Source organism: Miniopterus schreibersii, assembly GCF_964146895.1.
Source record: "Miniopterus schreibersii genome assembly, chromosome: 4".
In the NCBI taxonomy this organism is placed as follows: Eukaryota; Metazoa; Chordata; class Mammalia; order Chiroptera; family Miniopteridae; genus Miniopterus; species Miniopterus schreibersii.
The window spans coordinates 98,146,652-98,162,229 of record NC_138105.1 but is presented as its reverse complement, the minus strand read 5'-3'; the positions used below and the strand labels follow the sequence as shown (position 1 = coordinate 98,162,229).

Below are 15,578 nucleotides of genomic sequence, written 5' to 3'. Positions count from 1 at the left end.
ATCCTTTAAAAATGAAAATGTATGTGGAAATCTAGTATATAAAACAGATCAAATTGGGGTTTTTTAAATTTAAGTGGGTTTGACAGGTCCAGAGCTGCCTTTCTGGAAACTTCCCTTGGCCTAACCTCTAATGGCCTTTGAGAACCCGTCTCACGAGCCTGGGGCTCCAAGGAACATCATTTTAAACCCTCAGGGCACCACCCTATCTCTTCACGCCATTTAGTCTGATTTTCCCTGTTAGCCAAACTCCTGAGGGTCAACTTCTGGGTCTGTTATCTTTTCTGGCTGGACATCTCTACTTTGGACCTTTGCCACGTTGAAATCTTGAAAATTTCCACCTTGCCATCTTGAAGTCTTGAAGTCTTCCACTGGTGCTGTAAGCCTTATTCAGGCCTAATTATTCACTCATTGAACACTGATATCTAAACTGTACCCAGGTCTTCAGAGGACATAATAGGGGTGGATGCAGTGCCTCCTATGGGTTCCCAATCCAGAGTGTGGGTCAGACACACAGACACAGCCAAATACAAAAAGCGTTTGAGCAGCTGCTGCCCGCTGAATCTCATTGTTTCCCCAGCACTTGTCTCTCAGGTGCCTGGTTGCGTCCTGTGATGGGCAGTGCCTGAGATGGGCAGTGCCAGCCAAGGGACCCCCATGGTGCTGGCAACACTCCAGAGGTCTCGTCTAATTCCCCACTATGGTTCTTGGGTGAGTGTTCCTTTCAGCAGCTAATGCCTGAGGTAAGTCTGGAGTTAGAATCGTACCTTACCCAGAGACTCCCAAACCCTCACTCCAACAGGAGTGCCAATTTATAACTGTGCCAGCATCTGCAGTATGGCACTGCCTGGCTCCTGGCCTCAGGCTGCCTTATCCCCTTATGGTAGGGTCTATGACACCCCCCCTTCCCCCATGTAGAGACCATCTCCCACTGAACTGGATACTCTCAAAGGGCCCTTCTTTGCCAGGAGGAGAAGACTCTGTCACTCTAAAACTATGGGAAGATCCTGGCAGAGTTCCCATAAGTTTTAAATATTCATAAAGGACATTCAGTCTGTGGTGACCCCTGACCAAGCCAAGATGGCTCTTTTCCTCAGTCCTCTCTGAGATTCCTCCATCTTTGGAAGACCTCACATGTCTCCAGAACATCCCTCTTTGGGTCTCCACTGTGTTGTGAGACCAGGTTTCAGCTAAGCTTGAATTCTGGGAAGCTTCTTTTTTGGTAGGCCCTGGAGTTGGGTCCATTAGCAAACTCAAAGCAACTCAAGTCAATTCAAGCCAAGTCAACTCACTCAAGCCAACTCAACTTAATGCACACTTACCGTGTGTCTCTCTTTGCCTGTTCCATACTATCCTTAGCCAGGCTGTAGTTTTGGGAAAGGTAGAATCCTACAGTTTACAAGACACAATCTTACTCTCAAAGAGTTGCCTGTTTTGAACATAGATTCCAGACTCAAACTTTTCATTGAGCTGAGGAACCCCTTGTACAAGGGGCTGGGGAAAGAACTTCCTTTTCTGTCCTGGAGACAGCACCACCAGCAGCCTAATTCCTGGGGTCCACTCCCCAAGAATTCTCAAACCACCGTCCTGGGGTTGTGTGACTTCAAGACTTCAGACTGCAGAGTCAGTTGGTTCCTCACCCATATGGGTTGAGTCATCCATCCATCCATCCATCCATCCATCCATCCATCCATCCCCAAACCTGCCTCAAACACTTAATATATGCCAGATACCTTACAGACATTATCTCTTTAATTCTCAGCAATCAATGTGGATGCAGAACCAGGAAATGACCGGCTAGAATTTAACCCAGCCCTAGTTACAAAGCCCATGCTCTTTCTACCTCATCCCACTGTCTCTTAGGATAATTCAATAGACTTTACAATAAAGTATGGAGATCATCAAACACTTAAACAAACATTCTGTATGGAGGGAAAGAGCGCGTCAGTAAATATTTTATATAAGGTGAAATCCCACCTGACCAGTTTATTAGAATTCTTTGAGAAGTGAACACTATAGGGAGATAAAGGGTGACTTTTACAAAAAGCCTTTGTCAAGTTTCTACCCCAAAGCCTATTAATAAAATTGATTCATTGTAGAATTGGGCAGAGGTGGGTGGCGAGTGGGAGGGAGTCTATTTTTGCATGGATAGAGCACTGGCTTAGAGACAAGAAAGAGGGTGTTGATAAATGGATGCTTGCTCAATTGGAGAGCCAGTGTTCCCCAGGAACTGGTACAGTTTGGTCTTATATAACACCCAGTGTGCACACATTGAGCACCCAGTGTGTGCAGGTCATGCATTAAGCATGGAGGATACCCAAACAAGCCAGCCTCATTTCCCCTCCTGGAGGAGCCCGAGGAAGGAAGTGCTCAGTGACATCTCCAAGTTTTCAGAGGACAGGAAGTGCCTTAGTGGGATGACACGGCAAGACCTTGGAGATAAAACTGAAGAAGGTGACTGGGGGAAAAGAAAGACCCCCAGGCAGCAGGCAGACGATGTGAGCCCTAGGACCAACAGTGTCATTGACTTGCTGTGTGACACTGGGCAAGTTCTTCCCCTCTCTGGGTCTCAGTTTTGTCTCCTGTACAATGAAAGGATTTGCCTAGATGATCTGTGAGGATATGATCTTTGGATAGAGAACAGTGACTTGAAATGGGACCTGGTGATGAGAAAGTGTCCATTTCCTGTGGCCACAATGTCCCCTCTGTCCCTGCACAGTGATGGGGGACCACTCTCATTTGTGAGCAGTGAGGATGAGGCAGGGAGCCATGAGGTCTGCGATGCCGGGGCTCAGAGCCCAGCCTGGAATCCCTCAGTGGCATTAGCTACGAGTGACTCAGCGTCATAAATAGCTCCCATCTGGGTGAGCAACGGATAGCTACAGCGATCAGGCGATCTCTGTATCCACACACACTCTCTCTGTGCAAATATGTGGCTCACTGTATGCTAAATATGAGGTGGCCTGGAGTCGTTCCTCCTCTTAAAAGACTATCTGGTATGAAACTCAAGACTGTTTATTTAAAGAAACAAGTTTACAACTCTGCACGTTGGATTACTGGTAGTGGGTGGCGGAGAAGAGGCAATGTGGATGAAGGGACGCTGGGTGTGATCTGAGCTTGTGGCCACCTGGAAGAGGGACTGAGGCTGCCTGCTCCACCTGCATCCTCTGCCTGCAGCAGGAGGGGGTGGTGGACACCACACACAAGATGCTTGAGATCCTGGAGTGGGGGTGTGTCGGGGGAGTGTTGAGCCACAGTTTAGCAGAAATTGCATAGGAACTGGGAGTGAGAGGGGAGCCAGTTCCAGCACTGTCGTGTGCTGCATCTGCTGTTGGGCAGTTCATTAATTCACTCATTCATTCAGCGAAACTACCAAGTGCCTACAAGCGCAGGGGCCACGTGCAGATACAGACAAGAAAAAGCAAGTCTGAATTCAGGTTTGCCACCTACAGCTATATGTCTTTGGGCGAGTCCTTTCCCCTCTCTGAGCCACCTAAGGTTTTTTGGGGGAAGCATCATCAAATAAGGTAACACACAAGGAAGTGCTTCTCCTTGCAAACAGCTCTAACAACGCACACCAACGCCATCCACCACACTGTCCCATTGATCCATCTCATTCCCACTTAGGAGTGTTCTTGGTGACCGTGGAGGGGAAATGTCATCATGACCCCTGCACCAGGAGTCGGGGGCACCCATGGGGTGGCCCTGCAAGTTCCCTTACCTTTGCTTCTTGGTGGAGCTGGGATGCAGGAGCCTTCAGTCAGTGAGCAGAGCAGACAGCATGCCAGGGCTGCACAGCTTCCTAGGGGAAGAGAGAGGGTGCTGGGGGTGAGGGGAGAGAGCTTCTGGGTAGCTGGCTTTCTGAATGGCACCCGCCCCAGACCCCACGGAAGGTATGTCCTTGCTTCTCCTGAGGCTACCACTGATGTTGTGGGTTCCAGCAAGGGGCTGGGCAGGATGGGGACCTGCTGGGCATCAGGCCCAACCCCTGGCCCCACCTCACCTGCTCTCCTGACAGCAGTTGCCCATGTTGGCCACTGGTTCAGGCATTGCTTGTATCATACCACTGACCACACTGCTTTCTGGCTTAAACGTGATTTCTGACTGGTGACCATGGACAGAATTTACTGTCAGTCATATCTGGGTTGGAATTCCAGCTTCGGGGAAAGCCATGGCATCTCTGTGAGCCTCAGTTTCCTCGTGTGTAAAATAGGGCTACTAATAGCACCAGCCTCATACATTAGGTGCCACATAAGTGCTTGTTATTGTTGGTGGTGCTAAATGGATAATGGCTGTGAAGATACCTACTATGTTGTAGCTCCTCACATTTTAGTTACCACCCTCTATATTTTCCTAGGCCCCTAGCATTCCCAAAAAGGCAAGGATTGGGTCTTACATGACTGTTTGCATAGCCTTGCCCAAGCCCTGGAACGATGCTGGTGTGCACCCAGTGCTATCTTCTGATTGAGCAATGCCGGAGTGTGTGCTTTCCTGTCGCCATTAGGGTTGGTGAAGCCCTTGCTCCACTCCTGTGTTATAGGTGAGGACACAGGTGCAGGGAGGGGAGAGTCAGCTCAGGTTCCCTCAGGGTGAGCAGGCGGCCAGAGCAGAGCCCACAGCCCTCGGCCTTTCCACCCACTGCAGCCAGAGCGTTTCTTGGGTGGACGCCAAGGCTCCGGCCGCTGCAGGGGCCTGAGATGTGCGCTCGGGGGCCTGAGTACAGCCTGCTGCCTCCTTGTCTGTTTCCTCTTCTTTCCGTACAGTCCTGTTCACTGGGACTCAAGGAAGTAGAGGTTCTCCTCTCATTTACAGAGGTGGGGACAGAGGACTTGGCCCAGATCACAGAGATGGTTCAAGGAAGGAGGGGTTCTAGCAGATCAGCCCGCCCAAGGCTGTTTACGGTGCTGGCAGCCTTCCTGGAGCACCCTGGCTCATCCCGCACCCAACCCCTGGGTCTCAGCTGCTCCATGGTACTATTACTTCCCGACACAGTCTCCTCCAGCCCCATCCCACTGCTAGAACAGGAGTGTGGTGAGGCAGGCCCCCCCCCCCCACCCCAGTTCCCCAGAGCCTGGCACTTAGCAGGACTTGATAATTATCTGCAGAGCGCATGAATGAATAAGTAATGAGTGGCTGAGCGACTGGGCCAGGCCGTGTTCTAAATGCAGGTGACTCCACAGTGAAAAGGGCAGGCCTGTACCCTGCTGTCAGGGAGCTTACAATATTTGAATTTAAAACTTGCAAACAGGACAGATGTTGCTATCTTCTGTCCAGTGAGGTGGGGAGGTGGGGAGAGAGTGTATGTGGGCAGAACCTGCTGACTGCCCAGGGAACGTGCATCGGGGAACAAATGGTGGCCTCCCCGGCCTCAGGCAGGGCCACCTGTGTGCAGGTCCCGAGGCTGGCCTTTAAGAAGATGAGGAAAAGAAAGCAAGTGGTGCCATTAGTGTTTAATGTCTACCTCCTGCTGAGTCCCAAGCAGCTCGCACAGTGCCTGGCACACAGTGGATATTAAATACATTTTGTTCAATGGATGCAGGGTGGGCAGAAAGCCTGTCAGGTGACTCAGATCTGGAGGCTTGTGGGAATCAGGAGTGTTAACGATCAGAATTATTGTGACTTACACACGAATGGGGCCTTACTGTTTACAGACCCCTTCCAGACAGCAGCTTTATTCACCCAGGTGAGGTGAGTGGGTGCATGTTTATCACCGAGCGCTCATGCCAGGCCCTAGTGGTGTTGACATAAACAACACGGTAACTGCAGCATTTGCCATGCATCATCCGTGTGCCAAGCCCTTTCCATCCACAGCCGTTAATACTCCCATTAGCCTCGCAAGGCCAAGGTCATAAGCCATCTCACAGAGGAGGGCATGGGGGCTCAGGGTGGTCTTGATCTGGAACAGTTGGAACCTGGTCTTACTTTAGGAGTGAGACATAAAGAGCTCACAGCCTAATGGGGATGCAGACATGAAAGCGGATAGTTAAAACATGGTGTGGCGTCCACGCAGATGTGGGCTTGTCAGAGGTCCCGCAGTGCCAGGAGGCAGCAGGGAGGGCTTCCCTGGGAAGGTGAGTCTCTAGCTGAGGCTTAGCGGACAGTGGAGCAGGAAGGGCTTTCCAGACAGAAGGAACAGCATCTACAGAGACATGGAGGAAGCCTGGTCTTCTCAGGCTGCTGGAGGAATTTGATTTGGCCTTGGGGAGAAAGATGAGGCTGTGAGGTTGTTGGAGCCAGTTATGAAGGGCTTCAGTGGGCTGTGGGCTTTTAATAGGACTCTTGCTTTGTGCTCCGGAGAGTCCTTCTGGGTGCAGGAGCGGGAGTGGGGATGGGAGGAGCAGGTAGCAGGACTTGTGCTTGCTGAGCTGTGGGGTGGAGGGAGAATGGACTCAGCCTCCAGGCTCGGATGGTGCGTGGAGAGGCTGGGCCTGTGAGCACCAACCCTCCAATTGGTTGACCCACCCTGTGGAGTTGGAGATCCTCCCCCAGCTCCCAAGAAGATCACTGTAGCAAGTCCTGGTCTCTGCCCCAGCCCCAGCTCTAGACAACACCTCTTCTGCCACCTGACTGCTCCCAAACTGTGTCCTAGCAACCTTGCAGCCCTCACCTTGGCAACGCCAGCTTTTGCACACTCATGTTCTGATTGGGCTGTGAGGGATGGAGCTGGGATGTCTTCTGTCCACCAGACCTGCCCAGGGAACCAGCCCTGGCACACGTCAGCCTGCACCGCTGGGCTCATCAGGTGGAGGCTGGCCAATCAGATGAGGGAGGTGGGTCTGGACACTGAACAGGACTCTGGTCTGGGAGCCTTTCAAGCTGGGTTCTGACCTCAGGGTGATGGTCTGAGTGACCTTGGACTAGTCTCTTCCCCTCCCTGGGCCTGTTTTCCCTTCTGTAAAATAAGGAGGCTGGATAACACCATCTCTAGAGTCAAATATTGTCTTCTGCCATTTCTGATCTTTTCCATGGTTGTTGGTTGGATGTTCTATCGCTGGCACGGATTTTAGTGTCACACTGCAGGGACTTAAATCCTGGTTTACTGGGACAATCCTCTTCCCCTTTCTGAGCCTAGACTTTTTCTCTGTAAAGTGAATATATTTCATGCTATCTCACCCAAAGAATTATGAGAGGCCATTGAAGTGGTATAAACGAAAGTGCTTTATAAGTGACAAAGAGCTATACAAATGCTACCTATTTCATCTCATGGGCTGTGCTCAGTAATGATTTATTGAGCCCCCTCCCCTTCACCCCCACCAGCAACAACAGCATGCATTGACTGAATGCTTACTATGCCCCAAGCATTGTGCTGAGGGTCTTACTCATATCACCTCATTTTATCTCACAACACCCATATAAGGTACTTGCTGTTATTCCCATCTTCCAGATGACCAAATAGAGGACCTATGTGGTTATGTATAGAAGGAGCTCAGCCAGGCTCCCTGGCTTCAAAACCAGGTCATTTAAAATTCTGTGAGGCGGCCACCTCAGCATCTTCTTTCCATCTTGGGGTTTCCCTCTTGCCTGAAGTCAGGATCTAACTCAGGGTTAGGTAGGCAGAGGCACTATCATTTGTTGAGCATCTTCCTCTATGTGCAAGAATTGATCAGCTCCCCGATCAACAGGGGTCTCCGTACAGTGCAGATGCTGATTCAGGGTTCTGGGGTGCAGCTGAGGTTTTGCATTTCTAATGAGCTCCCAGGAGATGCTGATGGTGCTGGCCTGTGGACCACACTTTGAGTAGCCAGGTACCAGAGGACTTCAAATAGCATCTTATTGAATCCAGGAGACTTGGACTTATTAGCCCCAGGGTCACAGAGGGGGAAACTGAGGCTGGAGAGGCAATGCACCTTACTCAGGGTCTCACAGCATACAAGGGGTGGGTTCGAACCTAGGCCTGCTTGACATTAACAGTGCCGGGGCTGCAGGCCAAGCCTCACCTCCTGGCTGTGTGGTCCCTGCTCAGGTTTTGCCTCCATGACTGAGGCAGGCAGGGGTCTCTGAGGCCCCTACTAGGATCCCTCTCTTACTTTCAGTTCATCCAAGCAGACCAGCTCCAATGCGTCTCCAGGAAGTGCCCATCTCAGGGTCAGGACTAGCTCCTGTGCATATATGACTCATCCTGTTTGCCTCACCCTTAACCTGGTTCTTTTAGAATCCTGGCTTTAGTTGAAAAATTTGCTATTTTATTAATCATGGATTTTTTTGCATTAATTTTATTTTAATGGTACCAGGTGTTTACCTCGATGACTGAGTTTTTAGCACCCCCTTACATTTTGTATCTGAGGCAGGTGCCTCTCTTCCCTACCTCACCCCAGCCACAGCCAGCCCTGTCTTCGCCCTCTCCCTCCTGCCTCATGGCATCGGGATGCTGCCTGCACTGCAGTGCCCACCTGACAGCCAGCCAGCCATGGATTTACTTCCCAGCGGGGGAACCCATCACTTTGTTTGCCCTTTGGCTGACCTGCTCTAGAGATGGCAGCAGGGGCTGTGGGCCTGAAGGGGGTCCAGGGAATCATTCCGACCTGGACTTTGCCTCTCAGGCCTCTTACCAGTGGGGCAACCAGGGGAATGACTCAGCTGCACTTTAGATTATGCCAGCCTCTGCTTTACCCAGTCCTCAAGGCCCTTGCTACTCTGGTCCCTGTCATCTCTCCCACCCTCCCTCACTCACTTAGTTTCTGTTCTGCAACCTGTCAGGCTTCTTCCCACCCCAGGACCTTTGCACTTTCTGCCTGGACACTTGTCCCGTGGCTAGCAGCTTCTTCCCATCCAGATGTCAGCTTCAATGCCCCTTTCTTCAAGTCTCCCCTTCCTGCCTTACGTGAACAGCCATTGCTCTCCCTAGCACACTCCCTCTTTTATTTCTTTCCTAGCATCTATAAATTGATGAGGTTATTTGTTTACTCACCGTTTTCTGTCTCCCCACTAGAGCGTGAGCTCAGTGAGAGCATGGATGGTGCCTTATTCTCCATTTCCCCTCCAGTTCCCGTAATAGCCACTGGCTCAGTGAGTATTAAGGAATTCACAAGCCACACCCGGGGCTTCAATGTCCACATTTGTGAAATGGGATGACAACCCTAACCCCACACTGTCAGAATGAAAAGCAAAATGACCCAGTGGGGATGGCAGTATTTTCCCCGTTTTATAGATGATGAACTTGAAGTTCAGAGAAGGGGTGGGACTTGCCCAGGATCACCCAGCCAGGAAGTGCCGGGGCTGGTGTTCCCCGCAGTTTGGAGGAACACCTGGCCTATACCCTGCTCCCAGTAGGCATTCAGCAACCTGAGAACTGGATCTGACTTCCTCTTAATCTCTTTCCATCTGCTCCTTGAACTGCAAGACCCTACTTGCCCGAGTGGCTGTCACAGCTTCCTGATGAGTCAAAGGCAGGAATTCTAATGGCTGTTTTTTGAGCAACACAAAGGCCTGCCTCTTGCAAATGTAGAGACAGATTTTCTCTGTGCTGGCAATTACCACACTGAATGTCTGGGAATGGTTTTCATCTTTCAGGCACTTTACCGAGATTAACTTCTGAACCCTATGCAGCAATCCTTGTTGCAACTTGAGGGGGTGTCAGAGGGAGTGTCAGTTGGCAGTGTCATTCATCACAGAAGCTGGGGTTCAGAAGGGCTTGAGCCCCCCCCAAGGCACCATCTCTAGGAGTTTGGTTTGTTTTCCTGAGAGAGGTTTTACCACTGCGCAAAATACACTGACTTCCTTAAGGATTCCGGGTTTCTGATTTTTCATAACGTATTTTACAAATAGTTACTGAGACTATCCCAGGGATTCTTCTAACCCTGAGGATGCAAGGGGCGAACAAAATATATTCTGCCCTTGCTCCCTACAATACTGGATCCGTAGTGGAGACAGATGACAGTGTCCTGACAGTAACTGTCTATGTGACTGTAGGTAGGCCCCTTTCCCTATCCTGGCCTTTGGGTTTTAGCTTCCTCTCCACCCCAAATCCCCCTGCTTAAAAGCCTTTGATGGCCCATCGTTGCTTACAGAGCAAGATGGGCATCTTTGGCCTGATCTTCAAGGCCCCTCAGCATCTGGCTCTAGTTGATGAGTCAGCCTTTTACAGCACATGCTCCCTGCTCCCCTACCCCAATTTCACTCATTTTTATTTAACCAATATGTCACTCTCTAAATGCTAGGCACTAAGTGCTTCACAATTTTAATTCATTTTACATTCACTATTATTTTGTATTAGTTTCAGGTATACAGCATAGTGTTAGACAATTGTATACTTTACAAAGTGATCCTCCCCATATTTCACGTACCCAGCACCATACATAGAATTTTACCTTGTTTAATTTCACAGGAACCCCTTGAAATAAGTGTTGTGATTCTCATAATCTCCATTTTAAAGATGAGGACACTGAGACACAGAGAGGTCAGGAACTTGCCTACGTTCTCCCAGCTGCTAAGTGGATAGCTGGGGTTTGAACCCAGGCAGCCTGGCTCCTGGCCCACACACTCCATGGTTGCTATGTTGCTTCTCTGTCTGTCATGGGCACTGGCCCTACTCTCTCCTTTTCTAGGTACAATTCAACAGCCATTCCCACTTCCATGAAGGCTTCCATGGTGCCTCCCAGGCTGAATGAATTCTTGTCTGTGCACCCACAATGCATTGCACATCCCTCCCCATGGCAGCCCTTCCCCTGGGGTACTGCTCTCCTGTTTGTGTATTGTCTCCTCTGCTGGATGCTGAGCACCTGGGTGGGTGAGGCCAGGCTGCAGCATACCCTCTCTGCCACTCTGTGCCCAGCCCAGCATCCCATATCATCCATTCTTCATGGAGCCACCAGAGGCATCTTTTAAAAACAAAACCAGATTTTATCACTCTCCGGCTTAAAACCAGCCAGTGACAATCCATTTAACTTAGGAAAAAGTCCCAATTGCTGGCTATGGCCTGGAAGGCGCTACACCGTCTGGTCCCTGCCTCCTCCCCGTCCTTATCTGTTGCCACTCTCCCTCTCTCTTACTCAGCTCCAGCCACATGGCCTCATGCCTGTCTCCAAACATCCCAGCTCACCTTGGGGCCTCTGCCAGAGCTATTTCCTCTGCCTGGAATGTTCTGCTCACATGACTGACTTCTTGTCATTCAAGCCTCATGTCACCATTTCAGACAGACCTCCCCTATCTGTCTGTATGTGTAAATGTTTTCATATTTACTTTTAAATAGTTATTAATGACTTGTGTCTACTGCAAGTTTGTAAGCCCCATGGGAGCAGGTATTTGGGATGTTGTTTTTTTAATCCTCACTGAGGATATTTTTTCCATTGCTTTTCAGAGAGTGGGGGAGAGAGGAATGCTAATGTGAGAGAAACACATCGATGCGTTGCCTCCCACACATGCCCCGACCAGGGCCAAGGATCAAGCCTGCAACCAAGGTACTTGCCCTTGTCTGGAATCGAACCTGGGACTCTTCAGCCTGTGGGCTGGCTCTCTAACCACTGAGCCAAATTGACCAGGGCTGGGGTGTCTTGTTCAGCCCCTGGAACAGTACCTGGCACAGAATAGCTTCTCAGTGAGTTAGTGTTAGAGGAAGAGTGGATGTTTACCAAGGTCTCTTTGGGATCCTATCTATTACTATTCAACTAGGCCCAGATAATACAACGTAATGTAATATAAAATAAAATATAATAATATAATGTAATATAATATAATATATCTAAATTGGTCTCATCTCAGGCTAAAAGCTGAGATAGTTTCACATGCTGAGATTCACTATCTTGATCACCTTATTTCTTGCCTGCAGTCATACTCCCAGAAGTAAGGTGATTTTACTGACTGTTCTCTGCTGACTTCCCTTCACCAGGGATGCTTAGAGCTCTTTACATGTGTTTTAATTTGTCCACCTATGACTTAAGGAAACTTGTGAGATTCTTCCTTCTCCATTTTGTAAGCAAGGACATCCCTGAAAAGTGAAAATGCTGACTTACGAAGTATCCAGAGCCTGACGAGAACATCCCCCACCCCGTCACAGCTGACACGTTTCATTGGTAACAGGAGATACTTCATGCTCCTGAAAGGTACAAGAGCTCTGAGTCCTGCCAGGACTTAGGCCAACCATGACTCATTTAACACCTCCAAGGAGGGGGCTGTAGCTGAGAGGGACGTGCAGACAAATTCAGGGCAAATTGGAAAAGGGAGGCTTCACATGCACGTGGTTAAGGCAAGCAAGATGGGCAAAACTCCACAGAAATGGGGTCAGGGTGTCTGACTGCAGGGCTTTTGCTCATGAACCAAGGGGCCAGCCAGGAGATTAGCCTAATGGCTAGTGTACCGTACCACCATCATTGATTTTCTTCAAGAAGATATGCAAGGGAAATGTATCAAGGTGTCTCCAAGTCCAACTGCCATACATTGTCATCCTCTTGACAACCAGGAAGGACATTTCTTGCCCCACTGCCCCCTCCTCCTTCCAGGGTAGGATATGGCACCCCAAGTTTATGGCCTGAGAAACTCTAAGGTTTAATCTTCCAGGCAGAATGGTGAACTGAAAAGAACTCTAGGTTATGGGTTCAAAGGTCTTGGCTCTAGTTTTAGCACTGTGGAAGTTGGGCTAAATTCCTTTCCATTTCTGACGCTTGTCTCCTCATCTGTAAAATGTGGCTATTGGGTTTGGCTATTTCCAAATCAATGACTTCCATGACTTCAGGCCTTCTATTCTTATGAGCTTATGGCTCGGATTACTTTGAAAGGGAAGCTCTCACTTTTTCTTTATGGGTCAGCCTTGCAAATAGTTACTGGCCTCTGGCCATGGTGTAGGTAGGAGAGAAAAACAATTCTATCTTGGTCAAACCTATTGAGGGCTGATGTACCCCTTGTTTTTTTTCTGAAATAGTTTCTCTAATGCATGTGGTTCATCACCATAGTGTGGCCTCTTTCAAAACTTTCTGTTAATAACATGGATGTTCAGAACAGATCCAGAAGGGAAGTCATAATTTGAGTTAGTGGAACAACATTTGAATGGCAAAAGTTGTTATTGATGTTAAAAACCCTTCTGCACTGAATGATATGATGTATTGAGTTTGCGTCAAAATAAGTCTCTGTGTGTGTGTGTATAATGGGAGTGGGTGTGGGTATAAATGAGATAAAATTAGCCAATTGTTGGAGTTGGATGATAGGGGTTTCTTATATTATTCTTTCTATCTTAAAAAATATATTTGAAATATTTCATCACAAAAGGACCTTTGGAGACTAGTTCCAGCCTTTCTCTCAACTCCCATTTCCCAGTCCCCAGCTCCAGGCCCCTGTGGCACAGTGACATCACCCTGGTGGCTGTGATTTCGCACCTTTAGGCCTTTCCACACAGGCCCCATCTGTCCCAGGCACTTTCTTCTTCTTTCCCCGCAGTTCATTGCTCCTGCACGGGAGAGCCCACTGCCTGCTATACTCAATTGAAGCGCCTGTAATATCATAGTGCAGCTGTTTTCTTTTTCGCTTCCTCTGCTGGCCTATGTCCTCCTCTGGTCACTTCTCTGTCTCCCTAGTGCACAGCCAGTTCCTGGCACATAGCAGGTCCTCAGCACATGTTTATGAAAGGGAGCGTAACAGGAATGGTGGCTATCATTGTTTTTGAGCACTTTCTATGTGCCAGGCACCACCCTAATTCCATTATACAGATTTTTCATAAAAGCCTCACAAGTGGGTTCTATTAACCTGTCTTCTCAGAAGGGCACTCGCCCAAGGTCACGTGGCAGTGACAGAACTGAGATTTGGACTCAGAATGAAAACCACTCAGCCCTCCTCCCTGCATCTGGGATTTTAAAAGACTTCTCTATGAATGTTACACAACAGGCCCAGGATTTTGGAAGTCTGGGCTTTAGGCCCAATTCTGCTACTAAATTGCTGCCTGACCTTGGGCAAATCACTTCTGCCCCCTAGGCTGGGGCTCCCAGTGAGACTATCAGTGAGCGGAAAGGATCACATGATCCAAGGGTCCTCCCACCTTTAGCTCCCAAGGAAAAGGCTTCCACTTTCACATTTGATTTTCTGCTGCTGAACTGGCTTTTCAGTTTGGGAACCTCTCAGCTTCTCATACTTCTTCAACCTCTTTTCTTGCTGACTGCAACTTCCCAGAGTCAAGCCTGTTCACAACCTGCTGCCTGCTCCCCTCGCCCCCCCTTCCTTCCCATGGCTTCACTCTGGGGAGGTAGGCGAGGCACCCTGGGCAGGAGGGGGGAGCATAGAGCTGCCCTATTTGTGAGGCTTCCCCGTGGTTTCTCGGCCCCCTCCCCCACGAAAACTCAGCCTCACACTTTCTAGGGATGTTCTGGGGACAGCCAGAGTCAGTGATTGCAGCTGCCAGCCTGGGGCATCATGTTAGGCTCTCGGAAGGAAGTCCGCGGTGCTGAGCTAGAGTGGAGGTGGGGGCCTGGAGGGAAGAGGCGCCGCGCACGCCTTCCTCCTGGCTTAGGTGCGGCTCACGCAGCGGGAGCTGGGGACCCTCGGTACCTATTTCTCCTCCCACCCGCTTCATGACTTCAGCGGGGACCCGCCATTGCACAGCCAGGCCTTGGCGAACTGTAGACCAAAGAGCGATTGCGACTAGGCCCCCCCTCCTCAGCTCGCCCCCGACACTGCTCTGGGGGAAGCCGAAATACCCCCAGCCATGCAAGCACCCACCCCGAGGGAGGCGGGAGGCCCCAGCCCCTCCGCTTTGTTCGCGGCCGGGCAGGAAGCCGGCAGCTGGCGAGACCCGTCCGCAGCGCGGTGCTGGCGCGCCCGGCGGAGCCGCGGGCGAGGGACTGTCCTCGCGGCCGTGGTGCTGAACCGGACCCAGCCGGGAGCGGAGCCGGCGGCCGCTGTCCCGGGAGCGGACCCGCGGGCCCGGGAGCTGTCCTCGGGGTGGTGCTGCAGCGAGGACGAGCCCAGGCGCCCTCCGCGCCCCGGAAGAGCCCGTGGGAGCGCCCGGGAGAAGGAAGGAGGGCCCAAGGCAGCCGCCCGCCGGGCGCTCCGCAGCGCGGCCTGCGGCTCGGGCCCCTGCGGCCAGCCTGCCCTGCGGAGGAGGTGGCGGCTCAGCCTGCGGGAGCGAGCGCGCCTTCTACGAACCTGTTGGAGGCTGCAGCTCCTCGCGGCCGACCCGGACGCCTGGGCGAGATTCTGGCACGCCTCTCCTCCCTCTTTCTGGACTCCTCCGCGGGGGCGCTCCCACCTGCCTGGGCTAGCGCACGTGCACGCAGGGGCGCGGAGCCCCTCTTCCCTCCTCCCGAATGTCAGGCGAGCTGCAGGGCACAGAGCCGAGAGGCTTCCCCCAAGGGCAGACCCGCTCCGGGGAGACCCAAGCTTCCTGAGAGAGGAGGCGGGGGCTAGTGACGGGGAGGAGAGACGGTGCCAGCAGAGTTGTCTGTGAAACCAGGAGGGAGACATGGAGGAGTTCCCCATAAGTCAGTTCTGCCCTGAAGTTTGGGGACTTGGGGTCCTGTTACTTAGGGGACAAAGGACATCTTGCCTTGGAAATATTTCTCCATCCCTCCACATTTCTGTGGCCGATAACCAAATGCAGGTCTTGTAGCTGCTCTGTTGCAAATTTTAATCACTGGTCTAACTGCCTCTTGTACCTAATCCCT

General features: G+C 50.9%; 1 protein-coding gene across 1 annotated transcript in view; it reads right to left on the bottom strand.

The window, feature by feature from the left end:
• CPLX2 (complexin 2) overlaps positions 1 to 15,304 on the bottom strand; it is a 72,098-nt gene extending 56,794 nt beyond the window's left edge. Inside the window, exons 1-2 of the mRNA XM_081135775.1 lie at positions 15,061 to 15,304; positions 3,719 to 3,799 (exon numbers count right to left, since the gene is read on the bottom strand). The gene's annotated coding sequence lies outside the window, so the exon portion shown is untranslated. The remainder of the gene's footprint in view (positions 1 to 3,718; positions 3,800 to 15,060) is intronic.
• Positions 15,305 to 15,578: the final 274 nt, after the last annotated feature.